This window comes from Pongo pygmaeus, chromosome 22 (assembly GCF_028885625.2).
Source record: "Pongo pygmaeus isolate AG05252 chromosome 22, NHGRI_mPonPyg2-v2.0_pri, whole genome shotgun sequence".
Classification (NCBI taxonomy): Eukaryota; Metazoa; Chordata; class Mammalia; order Primates; family Hominidae; genus Pongo; species Pongo pygmaeus.
Window position 1 is genome coordinate 48,801,756 of NC_072395.2, and position 23,928 is coordinate 48,825,683.

Sequence of the window (23,928 nt, forward strand, 5' to 3'; positions counted from 1 at the left end):
AAAGCCGATCTAAAATAGTTTGGGACAATCTATTAGCCAACTATCGACACTCTCCCACCATAGTTTTCATTATTGCATTAATGAAAGCTGAGTCTCCAGAAATTAAAAAAGACTGTTTCTCAACCTATCTAAGCTGCAATCCATTTTAATGAAGCTAAGTATAGAGACAGAGGGAACCTAGATATTAATAGAAGTAACTGTGCTAATGTTTAAAAGAAAAAAAGAATGAGGTTAAGGTTAATTGCAGTAAATAATAATGAAAAATGTGTGTTATTCAATGTAGTCACTAAAAGGATGAAAATATTTTCAAATGTGACTCATTCCAATTGAAACAGGAAGGGAAGTAAAAGCATCAACATCTGACAAGACATTAAACTCCCTAAGTCAGAGCAGCGCTGCCCCTGTGGGGAAGAAACTGTCCTCCTCCCAATGGCACAGAACCAACTCACTCAAGCCAGGCGCCTCTGGAGAAAGTCACTGAATCACATTTGTGTGTGCACACACACACACGACAATAGCCAGCCAGACAGTGAGAAAGAGAGAGGGTATACTGACCCCTAAAGGACCAAGGCAGACTGTAGACAACTTCCAAGAAGGAAAGGAATGAAGAAAAAAAAAAGGCAATAGATAACTTAGCTCAAAATCATGTTGGGAGAGGGTTGACCAGTTCTTGGACCCAGGGATCTTGAGAGAAAGAGTAAATGAGCCCAAATGTCCTCAGTAGGCACTTGAGGTAAGGAGCCAAGAGCTGACTTAGAAGGAGAAGGAAGGAGGACCCACAGGAATAATAGAGCAAGAAGGAGAGCACTTAAATACACCACACATCTTCAAATTTGCAGGCCCTGGGGATTTGTAACTTGTTACAAAGTTATTTCTGAAGGCTAGAAAAATGTACAGAAAACACATGCTGCTTCAAAAGTGGGAGTGGAGAGAGTGGGAGAAAGGGATGACCTGCTTCTGTGAATAAATGTTCCTATTGTAATTCCTTAACTGGCAAAGTACTTTTGTGTAAATGATACTTTTTAAATCCATAGGCAGAAACCTAGCTGAGAAATAATCAGCACAAATAGGCAGAGTACAAATGCGTCTGTATTTATGCAACTTTCTCAGTTTTTTATTTTTTTAAAAAAGCATTAAACTTCACATTACAGAAGAATGAAAGGAGTGTCATCTGTTTTAATTTTTTAAGATTTTGATTTAATCTAATCAAGATTTTGGTGCGAGTGGAATCAACTACCTTAGGAAGGCAGATAGAATTAGAGTCTTGATGTGCAACTCAAATCTAGATGTTTCCTCCTGACTTTCCCCCAGCTCAGCCTCCTCATCCAACTGCCATTGCACCCTCCACCTTCCCAGACTGAACTCAGTACTTCCCCTTCCTTCACTCTATCTCCTCTTCCATTTTCATCTCTCCTTCTCCTCTCAACCCTCTTGCACTCTTTCCTAGATCTCAGTTAATGAAGTCGGCATCCATCCAACCTCCAATTCAAGAAATATTTTGAAAAACCCCTGCTTGAAATAAATGTCACTTCCTTCACTTATAGAATAAAATCCAAACTCCCCCAACATAATAGAGAAAAGTTCTTCACATACAAGTGCCCATCTACCTTTCAAACCTGTCTCCGCTCCTTACTCTATGTTCCCAACACACCTAATTATCCTCCAAGCCCCCAAATCCAATCACATTCCCTTCATCTGGGGTGCCCTCCAGGTCTTTGCCCAGGGAAATGCTATCCACTGCAAGACTCAGCTGAAACACCACCTCTCTGTGAAGACCTCCCTAACTCCCCAAGCATAGTCTGTATGTCTCTCTTTTATCCCTCTATCACCTTGGGTTAATATAATAGTGCTTCCCCTGTTTCCGGTAATTAATCTGTTTTTAAGACTCTCGTCCCGAGTGGAAAGCAAGAAGATATTGCCTTCATCCTTGCATGTGAGCACTAAGCACCTCGGTCACCTTACCTAAAGGAAACACGCTTTCTGCTATGTTTTTCTCCCTAGCGCTACCATATACTTGCATGTTTACTTGTTTATTACCTGTCTCCCTCCACTGGACTATGAACGACATGAAAGCAGGTAGTTTTGTCTATTCTGCTCTCCTCTGTAGCACCAATGCCCTGAATAATGCCTGGCACATGACAGGCACTGAATACATATTTGAATGAACGTGGATCCAAAATGACTTAGAACAGCATCTAACGCATTCAACATACAAGTACCTCCTACTCCCTAGAATTTTTCTCAGTATTCCTCCAATTCTCCCTCCACCTCCTCGGCATTCCTACCATGACTACATGAGGTTCCACAACACTTGGCATTTCATCCATGAATGTATTTTAATCTTGTCTTTCTAAGGAGATTATAAAAATCCCAAGGACAGGTGCCACGTCTTTTAAGAAAGTCAATATTAAGTATAACTCATGCCAGGCACTTCCATGCTTATTGGATCACTTAAGTTTTTTTCCCAAACATCCTGCAAAACTATTTTAGTATTCCACTTTGACAAATAAACTAACAGAGGTGCAGATCTACCCAAACTCACGTGGCCTTTAAGTAGCTATTCAAATCGGCTTTGACTCTAACTTTTATGTTCTTTCCAGTACCTCACACTGCATCTCTTCATTTAGCTCTGGCTGGGTGCGGTGGCTCACGCCTGTAATCCCAGCACTCTGGGAGGCCAAGGTGGGTGGATCACTTGAGGTCAGGAGTTTGAGACCAGCCTGGCCAACATTGTGAAACCCTGTCTCTACTAAAGATACATAAATTACCTGGGTGTGGTAGTGGGGGCCTGTAATCCCAGCTACTTGGGAGGCTGAGGCAGGAGAATCACTTGAACCCGGGAGGCATAGGTTGCAGTGAGCCAAGGTCACACCACTGCACTCCAGCCTGGATAACGTGAGTGAAACTCTCAAAAAAAAAAAAAAAAAAAAGCTCTGTTAGGGATTGAATTGTGTCCCTGCAAAATTTATATGTTGAAGCCCTAACCCAAAATATGACTGTTAGACAGGGCCTTTAAGGAGATAATGTTAACCTTTTAACCCGCAAGGTCACATGAAGTCATAGGGTGGGCCCCTGATCCAATAGGACTAGTATCTTTGCAAGAAGAGAAAGAGACACCAGGAATGTGTGTGTACAGGGAAAAGGCAGCCACCTGAGAGCCACAGGGAGAGGCCCCAGAAGAAACCAGCCCTGTCAACATCGTGATTTTGGACTTCTAAACTCCAGAACTGTGAAAAAATAAGTGTCTGTCGTTTAACCACCCAGTCTGTGATATTCTGTTAGGACAACCCTAGAAGACTAATGCAAGCCCATTGTTAAATTTTTACAAAGCTATAGAAAAGCCGAAAGGAGAAAAACAATCACCCACAAACTCATCATCCAAAAGCAATCACTATTAACATTTATTCTATGATCTGGTCTTCTTTAACTTTGCATATTTTTAAATAATTGTAATTAGACTGGAAATACAAATTGGTTACCTCAGCTTTTCAATTAATATTCTTAAGTTTCTGTACCATTTTTAAATTAATATTATAATGATATGACAATTACTATTTATCCATAAGGAGAAACTTTTTCACATATTTTTCAAAATGTTTTCCCTTGTGAAAAGAAGAAAAAAAGCTTTCCCTTGTGAATTGTCTATTCTTTGCCTACTCAGCTATTTCCTTGCACTTTATATAAAGACTATTTTTTTATCTGTTTTTTGGAATGATTTTCTATGCTGTTTCTCAATTATCTCACCCAGTAAGTATCTACCATTGTGCTGAATACAAAATTAGTGTGACCTAATATTGATGATCCATCATTAAAAATCATTCACCCAACCAAATGATCAAGGTTAACATCAGCGGTATGAAGTCATGTTGATATCACATGCACCTGCCATGATGCAATGAAAAGGGCACTTCATCTTCATGGTATTCTTCCCAGAAACCCAAAACCCTGGTCTAATCACGAGAAGACATCAGACACATGCAAATGGGGAACATTCTTCAAAATGTCTAACCAGTACTCTTCAGAAATGTCAAGGTCGTAAAAAACAACAAAAGACTGAGAATCTGTCACAGATTGGAGAAGACTAAGGGGGTGTAATGACTAAATGCAGCATCATATCCTGGATTAGATTCTGGAAAAGAAAAAAAGTCATTAGTAGAAAAACAAATCAGAATAAAGTCTATTGTCTAATTAATAGTATTGTATCAATGTTGAGTTCTTACTTTTTATAAATATGCCACTGTTATGTAAGAGGTTAACATTAAGGAAAACAGGTGAAGAGTACACAAAAAGCTCTCTGTACTGCCTTTGCAACTCTTCCATAAATCTAAAATGATTTCGACATTAAAAGGTGGGTTTTGTTTTTAATGATTCACTCTGGATGCATAACTAGTGGCATTTCACAGACAATCACACCTTTATCCACCACAACCTTAACCCTTTCATCAACAACCTTAAATTACAAAATAAAAGAAGTATTTATTGAGTTCGTAATAAATCAGAAGATAGCTAAGACCCAGAAACAGAGATTACGTATTGAGTGTGAGTTTGCTGAGCTGAAAAGGAGATTGACAACAACAAAATTAGGTCCATACGACAGGTCAAAATCATGCTCTCTAAGCAGAAAAAGTGGACCACACAAACTAAAGACAAGTTCCCCCAAGGCGGCATGGTATGTTGGAAATATCCTGGTTCTAAAATTGAGTCACACAACTGCCAATTTCCCGTTGGTTAGGAACCTTAGGAAAGTAAATAATCTTCCAGAGTCTTGGTTTCTTCAAATTTAAAACTGAAGTGGTAAGGTTTATTTTATGAAACTCTGGAGTAGGGGGTCAATCAACTTTTTCTGTGAGTTAGGAGATGTTTTTAGGCTTTGTAGATCAGACGGTCTATGTTCCAGCCATGTAACTCTGGTGTTATAGCTCAGAAGAAGCCATAGACAATGCGTGAACATGTGGCCTGGGTCTTAAAGAAGAAAAGTAGCTGGGGAGTAAGAAGAAGAAGGAAGAAATTAATAACTTCCATATGCCACAGAATTCACCCAATGCCATAGCTGGGATCATGCAGGAGGAGCACTGTGGTCAGGGCCCTCTATTTCCAAATGTGAATATTGTTCACAGAAAGGATATGCTATCAGCACTTTGGGAACATGACAGCTGTAACATGTGTTTGCTGTGTTATTTAAAAATATTTAGCACAACCATAGAAGACAATAAAAATAAATAGAAGGATGAAACTCAAAGGATGTATTACTTTACTGTAATGGCTAATTTTATGTGTCAACTTGACTGGGCCAGAGGGTGCCCAGAAATTTGGTTAAACATTATCCTGTGTGTTTCCATGCAGGTGTTTTTGGAGGAGTTTAACACTGAAATTAGTAGACTAAGTAAAGCAGATTTCCCTCCCTTATGTAGGTGGGCCTCATCCGATCAGTCAACGCCCTGAACAGACAAAAAGGCCAACCCTCTCCCAAGGAAGAGAGGACTCCTCCTGCCTGACAGCCTTTAAACCATTGTCTTCAATGTTGAAGGGAAACACTGGCTTTTCCTTTCTCAATGGCATGGTCACAGACACTCTTTCAAACCACTACATTGTGATTCTTTTATTAGAATGGAAATAAAATGTGTCCTTCCTGGTGAAAGAACATAGTTACAAGGGCCATGCCAAAAACACTTCCTTGAGATCCCCAATTGCAAATCAGGTAAACCTCACATGCGTCACCTGCATTAAACCCACCAGTGATTGGAGGAGAGTGTCACAGTGAGAAATGGATGTCTTTAGAAACACACAGGCGGCCTCTCACGGATATCTCCAAGTGATAGAAGATGCTATAAATATACACAAGGGTGTGAAAAAGCAGCCTTTGCTGACAGAAACCCTCAGGGTTAAGCTGTCAGAAGATAAATGATACTGGTATAAGGCAAGGAGAACTTGTTTGCAAAACAGAACAACCTGAGTTTTCTACCTCTGACATGGACTTATCTAAAAAGATGCTACATGAGAAATACTTCCGAGAATTCTGATAGTATCCTAATTTCAGAGACCCTTGATCCAGCCATGAGTTTATAACCAGAAGGGTGAAGAACTGTTCCTGAGAAAGGTTGCATTTTGCTTCTATGTCAAGAAGCCATTCGCCCTCCCTTTAATTCCAATTACAGAAATTCATGCTAAGAAATGAATCAGAGATGTGAGAACAACGCATCTGTAACAGTGTTTATTTCAGCATCATTTCTGAAAGTAGAAAATCTGAAACAAAACGTAAGTGTCCATTGATAGGGAAATGATTAAATATTAATATTAAATGATTAAATATGATTAAAAATGCAGCATAGGCAAAAGGTGGAATAGTATGTTGCTGTCAAAAATCAGTTTTTGAAGAATAATGATCTGGACTACAGTATGTTCATTACATAATATAACGTTAAAAGGAGGATGTAAAGTTATACATTCAGCATGATTTCAGTTTGATCTCTAAAATGGTAATAATTCTTGTTTTCATAATACTTTTCTGTATTTTCCAAATTTTCTACAATGCAAATGCATGACTTTTATAATCAGAGGGAAAATTATTATTCAAAGAAATGGATTTGTCCCAAAGAAAACTCCCACTTTTCAGTGACAGTATGGTTACAATAGCCCAGCACATGGATAAGAGAAGTGACTACAGTAAAGGTTACCATGATCCCAACCTCTAAAACATTCTCTCTCCGTGCCTCCTCAGCAAGGTACCCTCCTGCTAAAGGCAGTGTCTACACCCGTAGGGGGAATACTATTACAGACACTCTAGAGAACCAGGCCAACAGTGACTTTTCAGTTACACAGATGGCTCAAAGTTTGACCACAAAGCAGCATTAGCAGAGTGGGTTCTGTCTATTCAACAACAGATGATCCTGCCTCCCAATTATCACAGATAAGCCATTCAGCAAATGCACCATCAACCCAAACAATACTTGCAGGGTTCTAGCACTCTGTGCGACGCATATTCACGCAAACGGCTAAAGTTTGTGCCTGGCTAATTTAAAAATGTGCTGACTATAAAATTTTCCCAGTATTGCCAGTATAGGGAAGAGCGCCTCTCTAATGAAAACAGCTCCTCTGTTCTCTGTTTCTTCTTTCAATGACTTAACATTACCATCACCAGCTTTGTCTTAGGTGTACAACAGTCTAGAGTACTTGTAACTGATGCCCAGTGAAAGGGGAAAACTAAGCTGTTCAAACGCTTCACAGCCTGAGCGGTTGTGTCTTCGTGCATTAATGAGCATACATAGTAATGGAGATTTAGCATGGATACAGAGGGACATCTAGTGACCAGCTAAGTAAAAAACACAGTGCAGCCTGCAAACTACACGGAGGCGGCCATGGATCCTTTACCTAAAGTTGTGCTTTATTTGATAAATAAGTATTGAACATCTCTTACGTCCAAGGCACTGCACTAAATTTAGGGGTTACAAGGAACAAGACAAAAATCCTTCCATGACAGACAGGATTTTCCATAATTTAAACCTGATGGAAAAACATCTCATTAGAAAGTAATTTTTCTGTTGTCTATATTTATGAAAGGCAAAACGAAATTTCACACTCAAAACAGAACATCCCTCAAAGGAAACCCAAATTATTTGCTTTCCTATTGTAAGATAATTTTCCAAAAGCACTAGAAATAAAGTAATATTCTATGTCAGCAATTCCAAACTTGTAATACATGCAACAGGTTTTTTCTTGGATTTGTGTAACAATTTCCCATATTTCTTCCCCAACCCAAAGGGCTGAGTATTATAGAAACAGTGCTCTTAAAATGAATTAAAACAAACTTAGTCCTGATCATTTTAGAAATTAACTTTATCGTACTCCTTAAGTTAATCAGTCCCAACATCAGGCTCACAAACTAACCAAAAGTAAATACAAAACTGGAAAACGCTGAATTCAAGCCCCAAAACTACTATCAAAGACATGAAAGCAGGAACTTTTCTAACCTAACATCGAAAGGAATCTGTGTGTGTGTGTGTGTGTGTGTGTGTGTGTTTAATCCTTTACTCCCTACCACTACTAAAAAAATATTAATATGTGAAAGTTTTAGAATGTATTTTATTTTGAATATCATAATGTTTTGCATACATAAAATGGCACATTGCAAACCACACTATCATGCACTTCTTTTCTGTTATAAGGAGGAAAACAATTAAATATTGCTGTACATGGAGCGCATCAAGAAGTTTGTGAGCAATCCTAGAGGGGGTTGAGTGCCTTTCTTCTGGGAAGAGCCAGTGACAACCCAAATCACTGGATCATGTAAGACCCATGAAAGTAAAAGCAACTCAACTCAGAGTTTATTTTATTTGGGGTTTTTGGTGAATAAGACATACAGGATATTGCCATTATCTTCAAAGTGAAGACTAAGAAACATTAAATTATTCAGTAAACGCAGTAAGTAAAAATAAGCTCCAGTTCTATGTTACGTACATTTCAGAAAAAGACGCTATGATGAGGGTGGTAATCAGGATAAAACAGAGACCATGAGACCAATGTGGACCTCACCGTGAGCCACATGCCCTGAAGGCAGATTGGCTATCTTTGGGAAAATCTCAACTCTTTAGATTAAAAGGGTGAATGAATATTTCCAGGATTTTTTAATTAAATGTGTTTAGCTATGGCCATTGATGCCTTTTTGTCCTCATTCATTTTCTTCCCAACCTTTAGGGTTACTCCTGCAGCCCTCTCTAACCTGCATCGGCCTCTCTCACCACAGCAGCCCTGTAGCAAGCCCCACAGTCCCATGCTGGCCAGAGGAAGACAAGGGGGCTCAGCCCATGAAACTTCATGCCTGTCTCAGCTCTGCCTCTTTCTTTCTGGACTTTTCTATAGTCATGGCTCTCAAATAGCTCACCTGTCACCATCTCCTTCCTACAGTGTCTTCCAGGTGGCTTTGAATACCAGTACCAGGCCAGGCTGAGCCCGCAAAGGGCACCAACCAGACAGGCCACTGAGATGGGGCCGGGGTCAGACCTATTGGATCCATGCATGCTGTATACACATTGGTGTGCACACACACACACAGCACGAGCAAGCACGACACACATACTCCAACTTACCTCCTCATTACACATTATAAACCTGCATGCATACACACACACACCCCTACTTACTTACTTCCTCATTCTATATCACACATCTGCACACACACACACACCACTACTTACTTACTTCCTCATTACACATCACACATCTGCACACACACACACACCCCTACTTCCTCATTACACATCACACATCTGCACACACACACACCACTACTTACTTTCTCATTACACATCACACATCTGCACACACACACACACCACTACTTACTTCCTCATTACACATCACACATCTGCACACATACACACACCCCTACTTACTTCCTCATTACACATCACACATCTGCACACACACACACACACCACTACTTCCTTCCTCATTACACATCACACATCTGCACACACATACACACCCCTACTTACTTACTTCCTCATTACACATCACACATCTACACACACACACACCCCTACTTACTTACTTCCTCATTACACATCACACATCTGCACACACACACACCCCTACTTACTTCCTCATTATACATCACACATCTGCACACACACACACCCCTACTTACTTACTTCCTCATTACACATCACACATCTGCACACACACACACACCACTACTTACTTACTTCCTCATTACACATCACACATCTGCACACACACACACACCACTACTTACTTACTTCCTCATTACACATCACACATCTGCACACACACACAGCCCCCTACCTACTTACTTCCTCATTCTACATTACACATCTGCACACACACACACCCCTACTTACTTACTTCCTCATTACACATCACACATCTGCACACACACACACACCCCTACTTACTTACTTCCTCATTACACATCACACATCTGCACACACACACACAACACTACTTACTTCCTTCCTCTTTACACATCACACATCTGCACACACACACACCCCTACTTACTTACTTCCTCATTACACATCACACATCTGCACACACACACACACCCCTACTTACTTACTTCCTCATTACACATCACACATCTGCACACACACACACACCACTACTTACTTACTTCCTCATTACACATCACACATCTGCACACACACACACAACACTACTTACTTCCTTCCTCTTTACACATCACACATCTGCACACACACACACCCCTACTTACTTACTTCCTCATTCTACATCACACATCTGCACACACACACACCCCTACTTACTTCCTCATTACACATCACACATCTGCACACACACACCCCTACTTACTTACTTCCTCATTACACATCACACATCTGCACACACACACACCCCTACTTACTTACTTCCTCATTACACATCACACATCTGCACACACACACCCCACTACTTACTTCCTCATTACACATCACACATCTGCACACACACACCCCTACTTACTTACTTCCTCTTTCTATATCACACATCTGCACACACACAGACACCACTACTTACTTCCTCATTATACATCATACATTTGCACACACACACATCCCTACTTACTTACCTCCTCATTACACATATCTGCACACACACACACCCCACTACTTACCTCTTCATTACACATCACACATCTGCACACACACACTTACCTCCTCATTACACATCATATATCTGCACATACACACACACCACTACTTACCTCATCATTACACATCACACATCTGCACACACACACACCTTCCCACATACTTCCTCATTGTATATCATACACACACACACACATCCCTACCTGTGTACCTCATTACACATCATACATCTACACACTCACACACACACAGCCTTTGATAAGAACAATTTTATGAAATAAATGAACAACTGGCAGCCACTGTCATAAACCAAGCTTGCTCACCCCTGATTTCAACAGTGTCGGCTCCCCAAAAAGGAGGCCAGGTCAATGCTGCCGTGTCGGCAGAAAGAACAGTGTGCTTCCAGATGAAAAATACCCAGAGAAATTACAAAAAGAGTTATGGTGATTAATCAAATTGGAAGACTTAGAATTTACCTTCAAACAGGATTTCTCTCATGCCTCTATTCACAACAGCATAAGAACGTACACATCGGGACAGAACAGTGGCCCAGCAAGACCTCCATCCAGACAGCTCCAGCCTGTCCTCTTGTCACAGGCCCCAGCAAGGATCTCGTGACCCTCCTCCCCACCTCTCCTGGGTCTGCACCCAGTGCTCTGTCATCCTGGTAGACTGTAGGTGGGGTGGCCATCACCCCATTGGCCAGGACAATCCCAGCTACTCCTATTGCCCTGGCATAATTGTTATTAGCACTCTCTTTTTATTCTGAAAAGAGCTTTGGTCTGGATAATACGTTGGATGGCAATTTACCTGTTGGAATGTTTTTTCCACCAACACACCTTTCCTATCTGTTCAGTTGCAGCGTCAGTGTAAGCACGGGACGCGGATCCTTGCATAGCCCCGTGATTATATGTTGGCCCTGTCCGTGGTTCCCAGAGGCCAGTGTGGACACCTTGTAGGCCATGTACTTGTTCCAAGGTAAATGGATCACACGTGCCTTCTGCCTTTTACCTTCCACCTTCAATCATGTTGAACTCGAATCTGCATCAGATACAGAGGTGAGTAAATACTCAACAAGAGAGAAGAACTCTAATGTATTGAAGCCTATTAATGGATCCATAATAAAAATAATTATCTGTAAGGTTAAGGAAGATATTCAGCTACTCAGTAGTAAGTAATCACTGAAAGCTTTTAAAGAAGCTCAATTCAAAATTCAAATGGGGTGAAATCCACGAACCTCTTTATTTACTCTTAATACTAGTAAATGTAGAGAAGGTGGTAGAGCATAGTTCACGTGAATTATTAGAACTGACATTCAAGTGTAAATAAGCCCCTTATTTATAAATGTCATCAGTATTCTGTTCAAGTGTGTCATGAACCTGTCACCTCGTGACAGACACTCAGCGAGTATTTGTTGGCTCATTTATTCGCAGAACAAAACCATTTCTCAGGCTCCATTTGCAGGCAGCATCGCAGGTGGTGATGAAGTCAGGTGGGGATCAGACACGCCTCTGTTAAAGCCTGGCTCTGCCTTATTAGCTCTTGACTTTGAACAGTCCCTTCACCTGTCTGAGTTTGTTTCCTACCTTTGAGTGGGGATAATAGCAACCAATCCCTTAACATCATTATAGTACTGCATTTAAAGTCCTTATCACAGTGCCTGGCACTGAGAAAGCTTTCAATCTTTTTTTTTACCTAAAAAATTCATATTGTGCTTATTATGTGCCAGGCCCTGTTCTAAGCACTTAGCATCTATCAATTCATTTCTTCCTGTTAACCACCCCATCGTATAATTTTCTTTTTGAGACAGAGTCTCATTCTGTTGCCCAGGCTGGAGTGCAGTGGCATAATCTGAGCTCACTGCAACCTCTGCCTCCTGGGTTCACATGATTCTCCTGCCTCAGCCTCCTGAGTAGCTGGGATTACAGGTGCATGCCACCATACTCAGATAATTTTTGTATTTTTAGTAGAGAGGGTTTCACCATGTTGGCCAGGCTGGTCTCGAACTCCCAGCCTCAGGTGATCCACCCACCTCAGCCTCCCAAAGTGCTAGGATTACAGGCATAAGACATTGTGCCTGGCCAACCCCATGATATAAATATAGATACTAGTATTGTTCCCATTTTACAGATGCAGAGCTGACACATACAGAGGGTAAGTCCCTGTTCAGAGTCCCACAGCTGGTTACCACCCAGTTAGCCTGGCTCCAGACTCTACTCTCTTCATGCTGCACTAAGCTGCCACTATGGTTTGAAAGCGTTCCCTCCAAAATTCAGGCGTTGAAAGTTAACAGCCAGTAAAATGATATTTGGAGGTGGGGGCCTTTAAGAGGTGATTAAGCCATAAGAACCCCTTTTCCATGAATGAGTTTAAGGCCCCAGAGGCTTCACACAGCAGTGTTTGTAACTTGCTCTTCTACCTTCCACCAAGTGAGGACACAATTTCCTCCCCAACAGAGAGTGCAGCCCTCACCAGACAATCCAACCCACCAGCACTTTGATCTTGGACTTCCCAGCCTCTAGAACTGTGAGGAAATAAATTGCTGTTCTTCATAAATTGCCCAGTCTCAGGCACTCTGTTTTAGCAGCACAACATGGACTAAGATAGCTGCTATTCCATTTTTCAACATTGCTGGAGCCCACATGGAGAATTAACTAGAGCTCCATGGAGGCCAAAATTCCAGGAGCTGAGTGAGAAGCTCCACAAGTAGTGTCTGGCACACAGACTTGAGCAGCACAGTTACTGTTACCATGACCCTCAGCACGGTGATCCACAGAGATAACCAGCAGCCAGCTCATTGCATCTTAAAAGCAGATGGATCGTGAATTATCTTCTATTACTTAAAAAAAAAATAAAAACTACTTATCTTCATTTCCCTTTTGCACTGATACGAACAGACGTGGAGAGAAGATGCATCCAACAGCACCATATCTCCAGATAAAGAAGCAATGCTGAATCATTCCTTCAAAGTGAAAGTGTTTCAAAGAACCTGCTGCTTAATTCAACCTTTATTTCAGAGATACATTCAGTGGAAAATCATAATTTAGTGATAGCTCGAAGGACTTCCTGAACTCACTAGGGTAAGAGTAGGTAGGGGATGGGGGTCTGTTATGGGTTTGTGTTCCCTCAAAAAATACATGTTGGCATTCTAACTTCTAGTACTTAATTTGAAATAGGATCTTTATGGAGTAATCAAGTTAAAATGATGTCATTAGTGTGGGTTCTAATCCAATACTACTGCTGTCCTTACAAAAAAGGGGAAATTTGGACACAGAAACAGACACACAGAGGGAAGATAATTTGAAAAGACACAGGGGCCAGTTGCAGTGGCTCACACTTGTAATCCCAGCACTTTGGGAGGCCAAGGCAGGAGGATTGCTTGAGCCTAGGAGTTCGAGACCAGCCTGGGCTACATAGGGAGACCCCCATCTCTACAATATATTAAAAAATCAGCTGGGTATGGTGGCACGTGCCTGTGGCCCCAGCTACTCAGGAGGCTGAGGCAGGAGGATCACTTAAGCCCATGAGGTCAAGGCTGCAGTGAGCCATGTTCATGCCAGTACACTCCAGCCTGGGTCACAGAATGAGACCCTGTCTCAAAAAAGAGAGAGAGAGAGGGAGAGAGAGGGACAGAGAGAAAGAAAGAGAGAGAGAGCAAGAAAGAGGGAGAGAGAGAGAAGGGGGGAGAGAGAGAGAGAGAAGGGGGGGAGAGAGAGAGAGAAGATGACCATCTACAAGTCAAGTACAGAGGCCCAGAACAGATTCTCCTCACAGCCCTCAGAAGGAAACAACCCTGCAAAGAACTCATATGAGCTGGACAGTGAGCAGAGGCTAGACAGTGGGCAGGGACAGGGAGCTCAATGCCCCCAGGCAAGACCAGCAGAATCCCACTCTTGGCGTAAGAGGGTCCACATGCTCTGAGTGGAGGCCTGATGTGGTTCATCAACACAGCAGCCACTTCAGGCCGAGGGTGAGTGGTGCCTGAACTCCCTGCTTCCCACAGAGGAAGGGCCAAGCCACACAGCTCAGCAAACACCCATTTCCCTTCTCCTTCCTCCCATCTGACTTGCTGCTGACTGAGGAGACCCTGAGAGAGTCCCCACTCTGCCACTGGGGTCACCTGCCCATTGAAGCCAAGAAAAGTCCCATCCAGCTCAGCTCCCCTGGCCAGCCCTGCCCAGGCAAGCAAGCCCCTTACTCTAGCACTTCTATTTCTAACCCCCGCGCCCTTGAGGTTGACAATCATCACCACTGAGGCCTATTTTATTAAAACCTGGGACAGGGGTATGTTCCCCTTCCACAGGTTCCCGTCCACTTAGATTAACCCTTTGCCTAATTGGCAGAGGTGTAGCAAATGAAGGCAGTTGAACCTGAGGGTGCTACCCTGAAAAAGCAGAAGTCCTTCCCTGTATATTCTTTTATTATTATTATCTTTAAAGACAGGGTCTCACTATGTTGCCCAGGCTGGTCTTGAATTCCTAGCCACAAGAGAACCTCCTGTCTCAGCCTCCCAAGTAGCTGTGATACAGGTGTGAGCCACCATGCCCAGCCTTCCCTGTATACGCTTATCGTTGTCCTTGACCTCAAGCCTTCCCTTGCAAGTAACTATAGGCCTATGTGCCCCAAACCTCTGTGCGACCTCTGGTCACTTACCTTGAACACTCCACTCTGCCTCTTAAATTTCACTCCTCTATATGCTCAGTGATCGCCATTCTGGGGCTGGTGCCGTGGAAAGAAGGAATATATACGAGGATCAAGGATGATTTGCACCCTGTAAAATATTGCATTGATATTCCACACCAGCTTGAATTAAACCCTCCAGATTTGTAGGAATTACCTTTCTTACTGAGGTTTAATTACTTCTATGATTTTGATCTACCAGGAGAAAAAAGAAAATGTACAAGATATAAATTTAAAAAACAGAAAAGGGAGCTCCAGATATCTGACAATATTTTTCTTAATACAGAACATGTAGATCCTAATTGCCTTCAAACAGCTATCACCCTGTGGATGAAATACAGATATCTTTATTTTTAATAAACAACAAGAAAAGAATCCTTTATGCAGTGTTCATATGGAAGCACCAAACATCTTGCCACGCCAAGGATCAAATAACTTTATTAATTGACCAATTAAAGCCTTAACCATTCCTACGGTAGTCCATGAATATTCAACAACGTGGGGAAAATATTTGTACAACAATGTTAAGGGGTAAACGGTAGAATTCAGAATTATATATTACATAATATATGTATAATCACAAACAATTATTCTGTACAGGCACAAAAAATGAAATACTTTAAATAATGGTCATTATAGCTGAGTGATGAGTTCCAGGCGATTCCGGCATGTTTCTGTATTTTCCCAATTTATTAAAATAAGCTTACATTACTTTTTTAATCAGAGAAAAAATGTTACATTGTGTCTTAACCATTTAACAATTATATATCTACTTTATAAGTATATGAATATCCAATTAATTTTACATACCAGGCTGCTAGCCCATTAGGTAAATTTTATAACCAACCCCAAAAGTTATTACAAACTGTGTACTGGAACCCATAGAAGCTCAAGATATACAACTGCAAACAAAAATTAAAGAAAATATATGAGGTGTTATCACTTCAGCAAGGATAGTTTTTGGTAATTGATTCTGTTTTAGTGTGCCACTAGAAATATATCCTCTTCGTTTATGTCCTCTCTTGCTTTCTCTGAGTGTATAAAATGACAGCTTATGCGGAAATCAAGTCGAGGTCAAATTACCAATATTCTGTAAGTGGCTGGAGGTCAGAATTACCTCCTAAAGAGCCCTGAGCCCCGGAGCGAGTTTCTATTTATTCAGCATTCTACTTCCCAATCTCAGCTAACAAAAAAAAAAAGGAGAAAGGGGCAAAATGGGTTCCAAGCTCAGGGTTCAGCCTGTGTTTTCAAATGACCGAGAAAAAGAAAGGCATATGCAGGCACAACCAGAGTACAGGGTAGAAGTCGCTTGTATTTGTAAAGGCAAATGTTTGATTAGTTCTATTCAGCTTGAATAATTCTAGTTGTGTGATATAAGAAAAAGAGAAAAAACTGTACCCTGGCAAACAGCTAAGAAATCCTTAACGGGCTTTGAGGGCTCCCTACATTCATTATATGTTTAATGTAACAGGCAGCCACCATGTGCCATGCATACTGCTAGAAACATAAGATGCCATGAGAATGTGGCCCTAGATCCTTGGAAGAGTGGGGCCACTTCTTTCCCAATTGTTGAATCTTTTTATGTCTATTTTTGGTTTTAATACATGTTATGGAAGCATAATTGTCCTTCCAAAAATACTTGGTAACCAACATTGGTTTAATTGTGTATAAAATTTATTTTGGCTTTAACAAGGCATCTGGATCACAGATTCCTATAAAGGTTGCAAAGTCAGGCCCCGAGTGATACAGTCCATGGGACACTGCCTTTCCCATCCCTATCCATTCCTCCTGCTCCTACTCCCAGCTGCCTTGTGTGAAAAGGTCAGTTGTACTGGTTTGCCCAGGATAATGAAATGTCACTGAACGAGCTGCTATAACACTAACTATTTTTACTGCTTTTGCATGTTCCTTTCTACTTTTATCTCATCTTTGAAAGATGTTTCACGACATCTTTGCAAGATGAATGGAAAAGGCAATGGAGCATGAGCTGAAATATGGACTGTGCTAAAGCTTTGCAACTCAAGACCAAATTCCACATTGATACTTCCTATTCACTTCCATAGTCTGCTTGCTGCTTTCCCTGCCTCCTCCACCCTTTCCCACCCCAACCGATTCAGATGGACTTCAAAAATTCAAGTCCAGTAGGGCACGGTAGCTTATACCAGTAATCCCAATGCTTTCAGAGGCCAAGTCAGGAGATCACTTGAGGCCAGGAGTTCAAGACCAGCCCAGGCAACACAGTAAGACCCAGTCTCTACAAAAAATATAAATAAATAAAAATTTTAAATTAGCTGAGCATGGTGGTGGGTGCCTGTAGTCCCAGCTACTTGGGAGACTGAGGCAAGAGTATTACTTGAGCCCAGGAGTTTGAGGTTATAATGAGCTATGATTGCACCACTTCACTCCAGCCTGGGTGAGAGTGAGGCCCTATCTCTAAAATGAATGTATAAATGAATGAATGAATGAATAAGTAATAAATGGATTAATTTAAAAAACAGTCAAATCTGATAATGATATTACCTGGCCTAATTCTTTCCAGTGGTTCCATGTCACTTACCAAGGACAGTCAGAACTGCTCGTGCATATTCCAGGCCTTTCTGGTCATCCCTGCTGGCTCCCTCCCCACTCCTGCAGCCAATGTGATAGCCCCACACCTGTGCACATGCATTCCCCAAACCCACACCATCCTCATCCCATCTCATCACCAAAAGAGAAACTCCTATCTACGCAAGCATCCCATCTTCCACGAAACATGTTTCTTAGAAAAATGTTTAATTAGGAAAGAAATTTAAATCAGTACCTTCTTTGAAGAAGACCAGAGGGATGGGTTTGGCCCTGGAGAGAAAGTTATACCCAACCTTAGAGAATCTTACCACTGCTTTTTCTTTTATTCAGTACCCAGTAACTACTGATGAGGTGGACTCTGTACCACACATTGGTTTCCCTACTAAAGCCCCAGGAGAATAGACAAGTCCTGGAACCAATCGAGGCTGGCAAGACTTCATGGGAAAATGTGCATAGAAGTAAAACATGCAAACAAGGTATTTTGAGTCCTTGTGAAATATACTTCTGCAGAAGTATATCTTTCACTTTCATCACTGTCCCCAAAAACATTTGGGGAATAAGGTGGCCACTTGGAGAGTTAAGCTGCAAAACCATCAGATGATACATATAAATGGCAGGTTTAAGAGAAAGAATAGCTCCCAGTCCAGCAATCCACCCATGGGGTTGGATTACCATGTCGAAAGACAAAATGTGCTCCTTGTAAACTAGAGTGGCCAGCCATGGAAGCTGCCCAGCCTGTGGGCAAATGTTGGCAGCCCCCATCTAAGCACTGTGCAGGGAAGGGGCTGGCCCAAGGACTCCAGCTGCCTGGCCCAGGGGCAGCTCTAACTAAATGAAAGAGTGTATTAATTTCCTAGAGCTGCCATAACAAATTAGCACAAACTGAGTGGTTAAAAACAACAGAATTGTATGGTTTCACAGTTTTGGAAGCCAGAAATCTGATATCAAGGTGTCATCAGGGTTGGCTACTTCTACAGGCTCTGAGGGACAAAGTATTCCATGCCTCTTTCTAGCTTCTAGGGGCTGTCAGGAATCCCTGACACTCCTTGGCTTGTAGCTTCAGAACTCCAATCTCTGCCTCTGTCTTTACATGGCCTTCTTTTCTTCTCTTGTAAGGATATAGAATTTGTAAATTGACACCGGATTTAGGGCGCACCTAATCAAGGACGATTTCATCTTGAAATCCTTAACATAATTAGATCTGCAAAGACTCTTTTTCCAAATAGGGTCACATTTATAGGGTTCAGGTGAACACACCTTTTGAGTGGCTCACCATTCAACCCACTGCAGAAAGCATGCATTATTCTGACTGAACCTTTGCCACTGATATCCCCAGTTCTGAATCCAAGCTGATCACACTTCTTTCTGATTGTGATTGCATTCCCCAGGTAGTCAGACCTGCCTGGCATTTTTGAGAATCCAGGCTCTCTGCAGTTACATTTCTTGTGAAAAATCAATGGATTGGAGATCTGGTTTTACACTTGAGTCTCATGAGAGAAGTGTGTGCCTGTGCTAGAGAGAGAAAAAAAACCATCTCTTAATGTATTGAGCCAATCCTCTCTGAGCCTGCCAGCCTGGGGCCAAACCCAAGCCTGGCAAATTCTCCAAGGTAAGCCATCCTGGGAGGCCCCTGGAGACACTGCCTGTCTGAAAAAGACCCTCTGCTATGCATGGCCAAGTGAGGACCGAGAATCAGTGCGAACTAGAGCTCCTCAATGAGCCAGTAGTCACCCCAGGTCCTTCCACCCTATGTGTGTGCTGACCAGCGGGGTGCACAGTAGTGTGCACTAATGATGTGACCCCTTGGATTATCCTTTTGGAAGACGAAGAGTGGAGCCAGTCAAGAGGCAGAAGAAGAGATAAAGAAGAACCTTACAGACCATCCTGACTCCTCATGAACTGTCTCAGATTGAGTGATGCCCACTGTTTAAACACAAGTGTGACCAACCCATGGCCAGGTAGCTGCTGCCTGAGAAGTAAGGGCCCTGTGCCCTGGAATTTCACCTGCAGCCTCTCCTCCCCAAATACACTCTACCATGTGTCGTTGAACCTGAAATCATACTTTCTAGGCCTCTCTCAGCTACTGTCAAAACAGCCAATAGGAATAGATCTACATTAAGACTTTTTAACCCATTTTGTGTTGCTAGTTTTGTAATTGCTCTTGGTGTTTTTACATGATTTCCAAAAGATCTGGCTTCCTGGAGAAGCTGGCAGTTTTCCAGTGATCAAAACTATTCTGTGATAAGAAAAGGATTGGCCAGGCGCAGTGGTTCACACTTGTAATCCCAGCACTTTGGGAGGCCAAGGCAGATGGATCACTTGAGGTCAGGAGCTCGAGACTAGCCTGGCCAACATCATGAAATCCCATCTCTGCTAAAAACACAAAAACTAGCCAGGTGAGGTGGCAGGTGTAATCCCAGCTACTCGGGAAGCTGAGACAGGAGAATCACTTGAACCCAGGAGGTAGAGGTTGCAGTGAGCCGAGATTATGCCACTGCACTCCAGCCTGGGCAAAAGAATGAGACCCTGTCTCAAAAAAAAAAGGATTAGGAATTAAGATTAAAGGTCACAATGACACTATGTGTGTGTCCTCAGGGAAGACATTTCAGCGGAGAGATAAAAGCTTCCGGGTGCTTTCTTCTGTGAGCTTCCAACAAACCTGTGAGCCTCCGGCAGTTGTGGAAATTCTCAGATGAGATATGAATTCATTTCCAGACCCATGGACATTGAAATAGGGAAGAAGGACCTGATATGAAAGGACAGAGGTAAGGGCCAGTTTGTAGCACTAGAGCCAACAACTGGGAACCTCATAACTCCAACTGAGTCATCCTGGCCCACGCTTCTGAAGTTAATTTAACTTAAAGAAATACGTTTTTCTTTATGGATGAAGTGCATAGGTCTGTGCTGGGTGTCCTACCTAGCTTCCCTTCATTTTCTGTGCCAAAGTCAGCCGAAATGCTGTGTCTGTCCATCACTTTTGGCCAATCAAGCAGAAATGCAGGGGCTAGAAGCTCTAGCGCATTCCTGTCCCATTTCCTCCCTGTCCCCCATGATAACAACATCAGCAGGAGATTGTCCAAAACTGGCAGTGGTTTCTGGAGGGAAGGAGATGGCTTCCTAGTGGGAAGGATCAGGGCAAAGGCTATGCATGCTTTCACGTTTCATGTCAGACCTGACGCCTCTGTGCCACTGCCTGATAGAAAAGAAAGATTGTGGAAGACGTAAGTGCTAGAATCATCACATGAACACCTTTAGGGACAATGTTCTAGAGGCCCACCTCTATGGTCCTTCGGATGGGAAATAGCAATATCATTTCAGGAAATATCAATGAATTTAATAACTTAACATTTCCTGTAAAGAGATGAAGGAAAGAATGACACATTCAGCTGGAAAAACTTTGGTGTCTAACATATGCCAACTCTTCCTTCTCTAAAGGCTTCAAAAGTCAAGGCCCATGTGAATACAGAAACATCACTGATTGAGATGACCATGGTTATTCAATATACTTCTGCCATAATGACACTTCCAAATGCTATCTAAGAGTTTTTCTGCAAGGAGTTTGGAACCGCTCATGTAAACCCATTGATATTTTTGTTACATTGCAAGGTTTTTCCCCTAAAGTAAGGATCAGACAAGAGCCTTCAATGATAATTTTTTAAAAAGCTTCCTGCCTTTTTTTTAATGGAAGTTTTCTTTTTCAAAGGTGAAGGATGTTATTTCTCATGATAGCTCTGTTGCCACCAACAGAAACTCAAAGTAGAGATCTAGAGGTGAATCAGGTAGGATTACCTACATTGCTGTTCTTGGAACGCAGCTCCAATTATGGGAGAATTGTCAACTATTTTAATATTCTATTTTCCAGGAAAACATAGTCCCATGTTCAACAGAAGCCCAGTAAATTCCAAAGCGGACAATCAACAAAGCAGACTTTGTCACCAGGCAAGATACAACTACATCTGGGTCAACAACATGAAGAAATACGTTATCACTGTGTAAATATGAAAAGTTCCAGGAAACAGATCTTTGCATTCCTGCCTTTTGTTTCACTGAAACCGGGACATGAAGCTCATGCTTCCAGACAAATGTCAAGTCTACTTTGACCCTGGCTTTCCCCAAGTACATGAACACTCCAGGGAGGCAGAGAGTTGCCTGGCTGAAACCAAAGAATCTTCCGGCCACCCCCAAACCTGCCCCTGGCAGTGGCCTATACAAAGTAAGTCTGAGAAATGTAATACATCTTAGGAATGCACCTGGAAAACAGCAATATTATATCCACCCAGGGAAAAGTCTTCCTGGGGATTAGAGTGGGCTCTGAAATTTGAGGCTTCTCAAGCTTTCATAATTGTTATCCCAATTAATGTAACTGCAGACACCATTCTTATATTCCCAGGTACAATAATGTCCCATTCCTTTGAAGCTCATCAAGCCATTTGCTTCAACACTTGAGGAGGCAAGCCCCAAGGTTAACAGCCCTCCACGTGAGCCTCTCATCTGCCTGCTGTACAAATGTGTTTTCTTTGCATTTCAGTCATGCCCTGACCTTGGAGAGGACGATGTAAAGGGGAACGCCTAATTAACTTTCCATTTATAAACCAATTATTTTACTATTGGCACCTTCATTCTGCAATCACTGACATAAAATCTTTTACAAAACAAAATGTAATAAATGAGAAATCGATTGGATTTTTTTTAAGTTTGCTTTGAAGTCAGCCATTAATAAGAAATGTCCTTTGATAAGAGAGCTCTGTCTGTAGACGTTCCTCGACGTCAGAGCCCAGCTGTGCGGCTGCTGGAGGAGATGAAGCCACATTCAATCAAGGCTTTGGAACTCTTCCTTGTTCATCTTTAACTGCAAGGACAGAGGCGTACTATTTTTCTTTTTTTTTTTTTTTTGGTAGAGAGGGGGTCTCCCTAGGTTGCCCAAGCTGGTCTCAATCTCCTGGACTCAAGCAATTCTCCTGTCTTGGCCTCCCAAAGTGCTGAGATTACAGGTGTGAGCCACCACCCCCAGCCAGTACCAGAAGTACTGCTTTTCTACTTAAAAAAAGAGGGAAAGAATGTTTTCACATAGATCTTCACATGCTAAAATGACACCAAAAACTCATGCAAGGTCAATGAAGAACAAAGTTCTCTGCTCCCACCACAGAATCTTTGCATGGACTGTCACTGTCCCAGACACTCTTTCCCAGAGGTCAGCATGGTTCCCTCCTTTATCTTCAGTTCGTCATCAAGTGTCACCTTTTGGTGAGACCTTCCCTCACCACCCTACTGACAATTATAAACCAGCAGCCCCGACATCTGCATCCCTTCTCCACCCTGCTTTCCTCCATAGCACTCCCATGCTTGACATTCTTTACATTGTGTCCACTCCTCCCTTTTGATTATGGTGTGCCTCCCCACCATGAGAATGTAAGCTCCATGAGGACAGGAATATCCCAGCAACACCTAGAACAGAAGCCAACATAGAGCCAGCACTCAATAAATATAATGAGATGTATACATAAAGTATTTACAATGGAAAGTCAAAATACCACTGCCCATCATGAACAAGTCATTCCGCTTCTCTCCACAAAGATAGACAGTGTGGTGAAGCCACTGCCCAGGTGAGCCAAGAACAAAGAAGAGAGAGAAAAACTGCTCCTGTTCTCCCACATCAGATACAAAGCACTGTGCCTTCCATGTCACCTGGGAGCCCAGACTCAGGCAACTATCACCATCCCTGCCCACACCTCCACCTGAAACTCCAGAGGGAAGAAGGGTAATGTTCCCTCTGGCTTCTAGCTTGCTCATGGCTTGCTGGTGAGTCGTATCCAGGGCCAGCTCCATGGGAACTGCTGTAGTCACACCCAGGGTCCCACACTCAGAAGAGTCCCAAGCTTGGTTTCATGCTCTGCTGTGGCCATCTGGAAATTCTTTCCAATTTTACCTTTGAACTTGGGACAGTGGAGCATGCACGTGAGCAGAAGAGATTCATAAAACCAAAAGAAAAACTTTATATTTTAGTACCTTTAGCAGCATTTTTTTTCTCTGCTTTTTCAACAAGCAGATCCACATTTTCTTTTTGTACTGAGCCCTA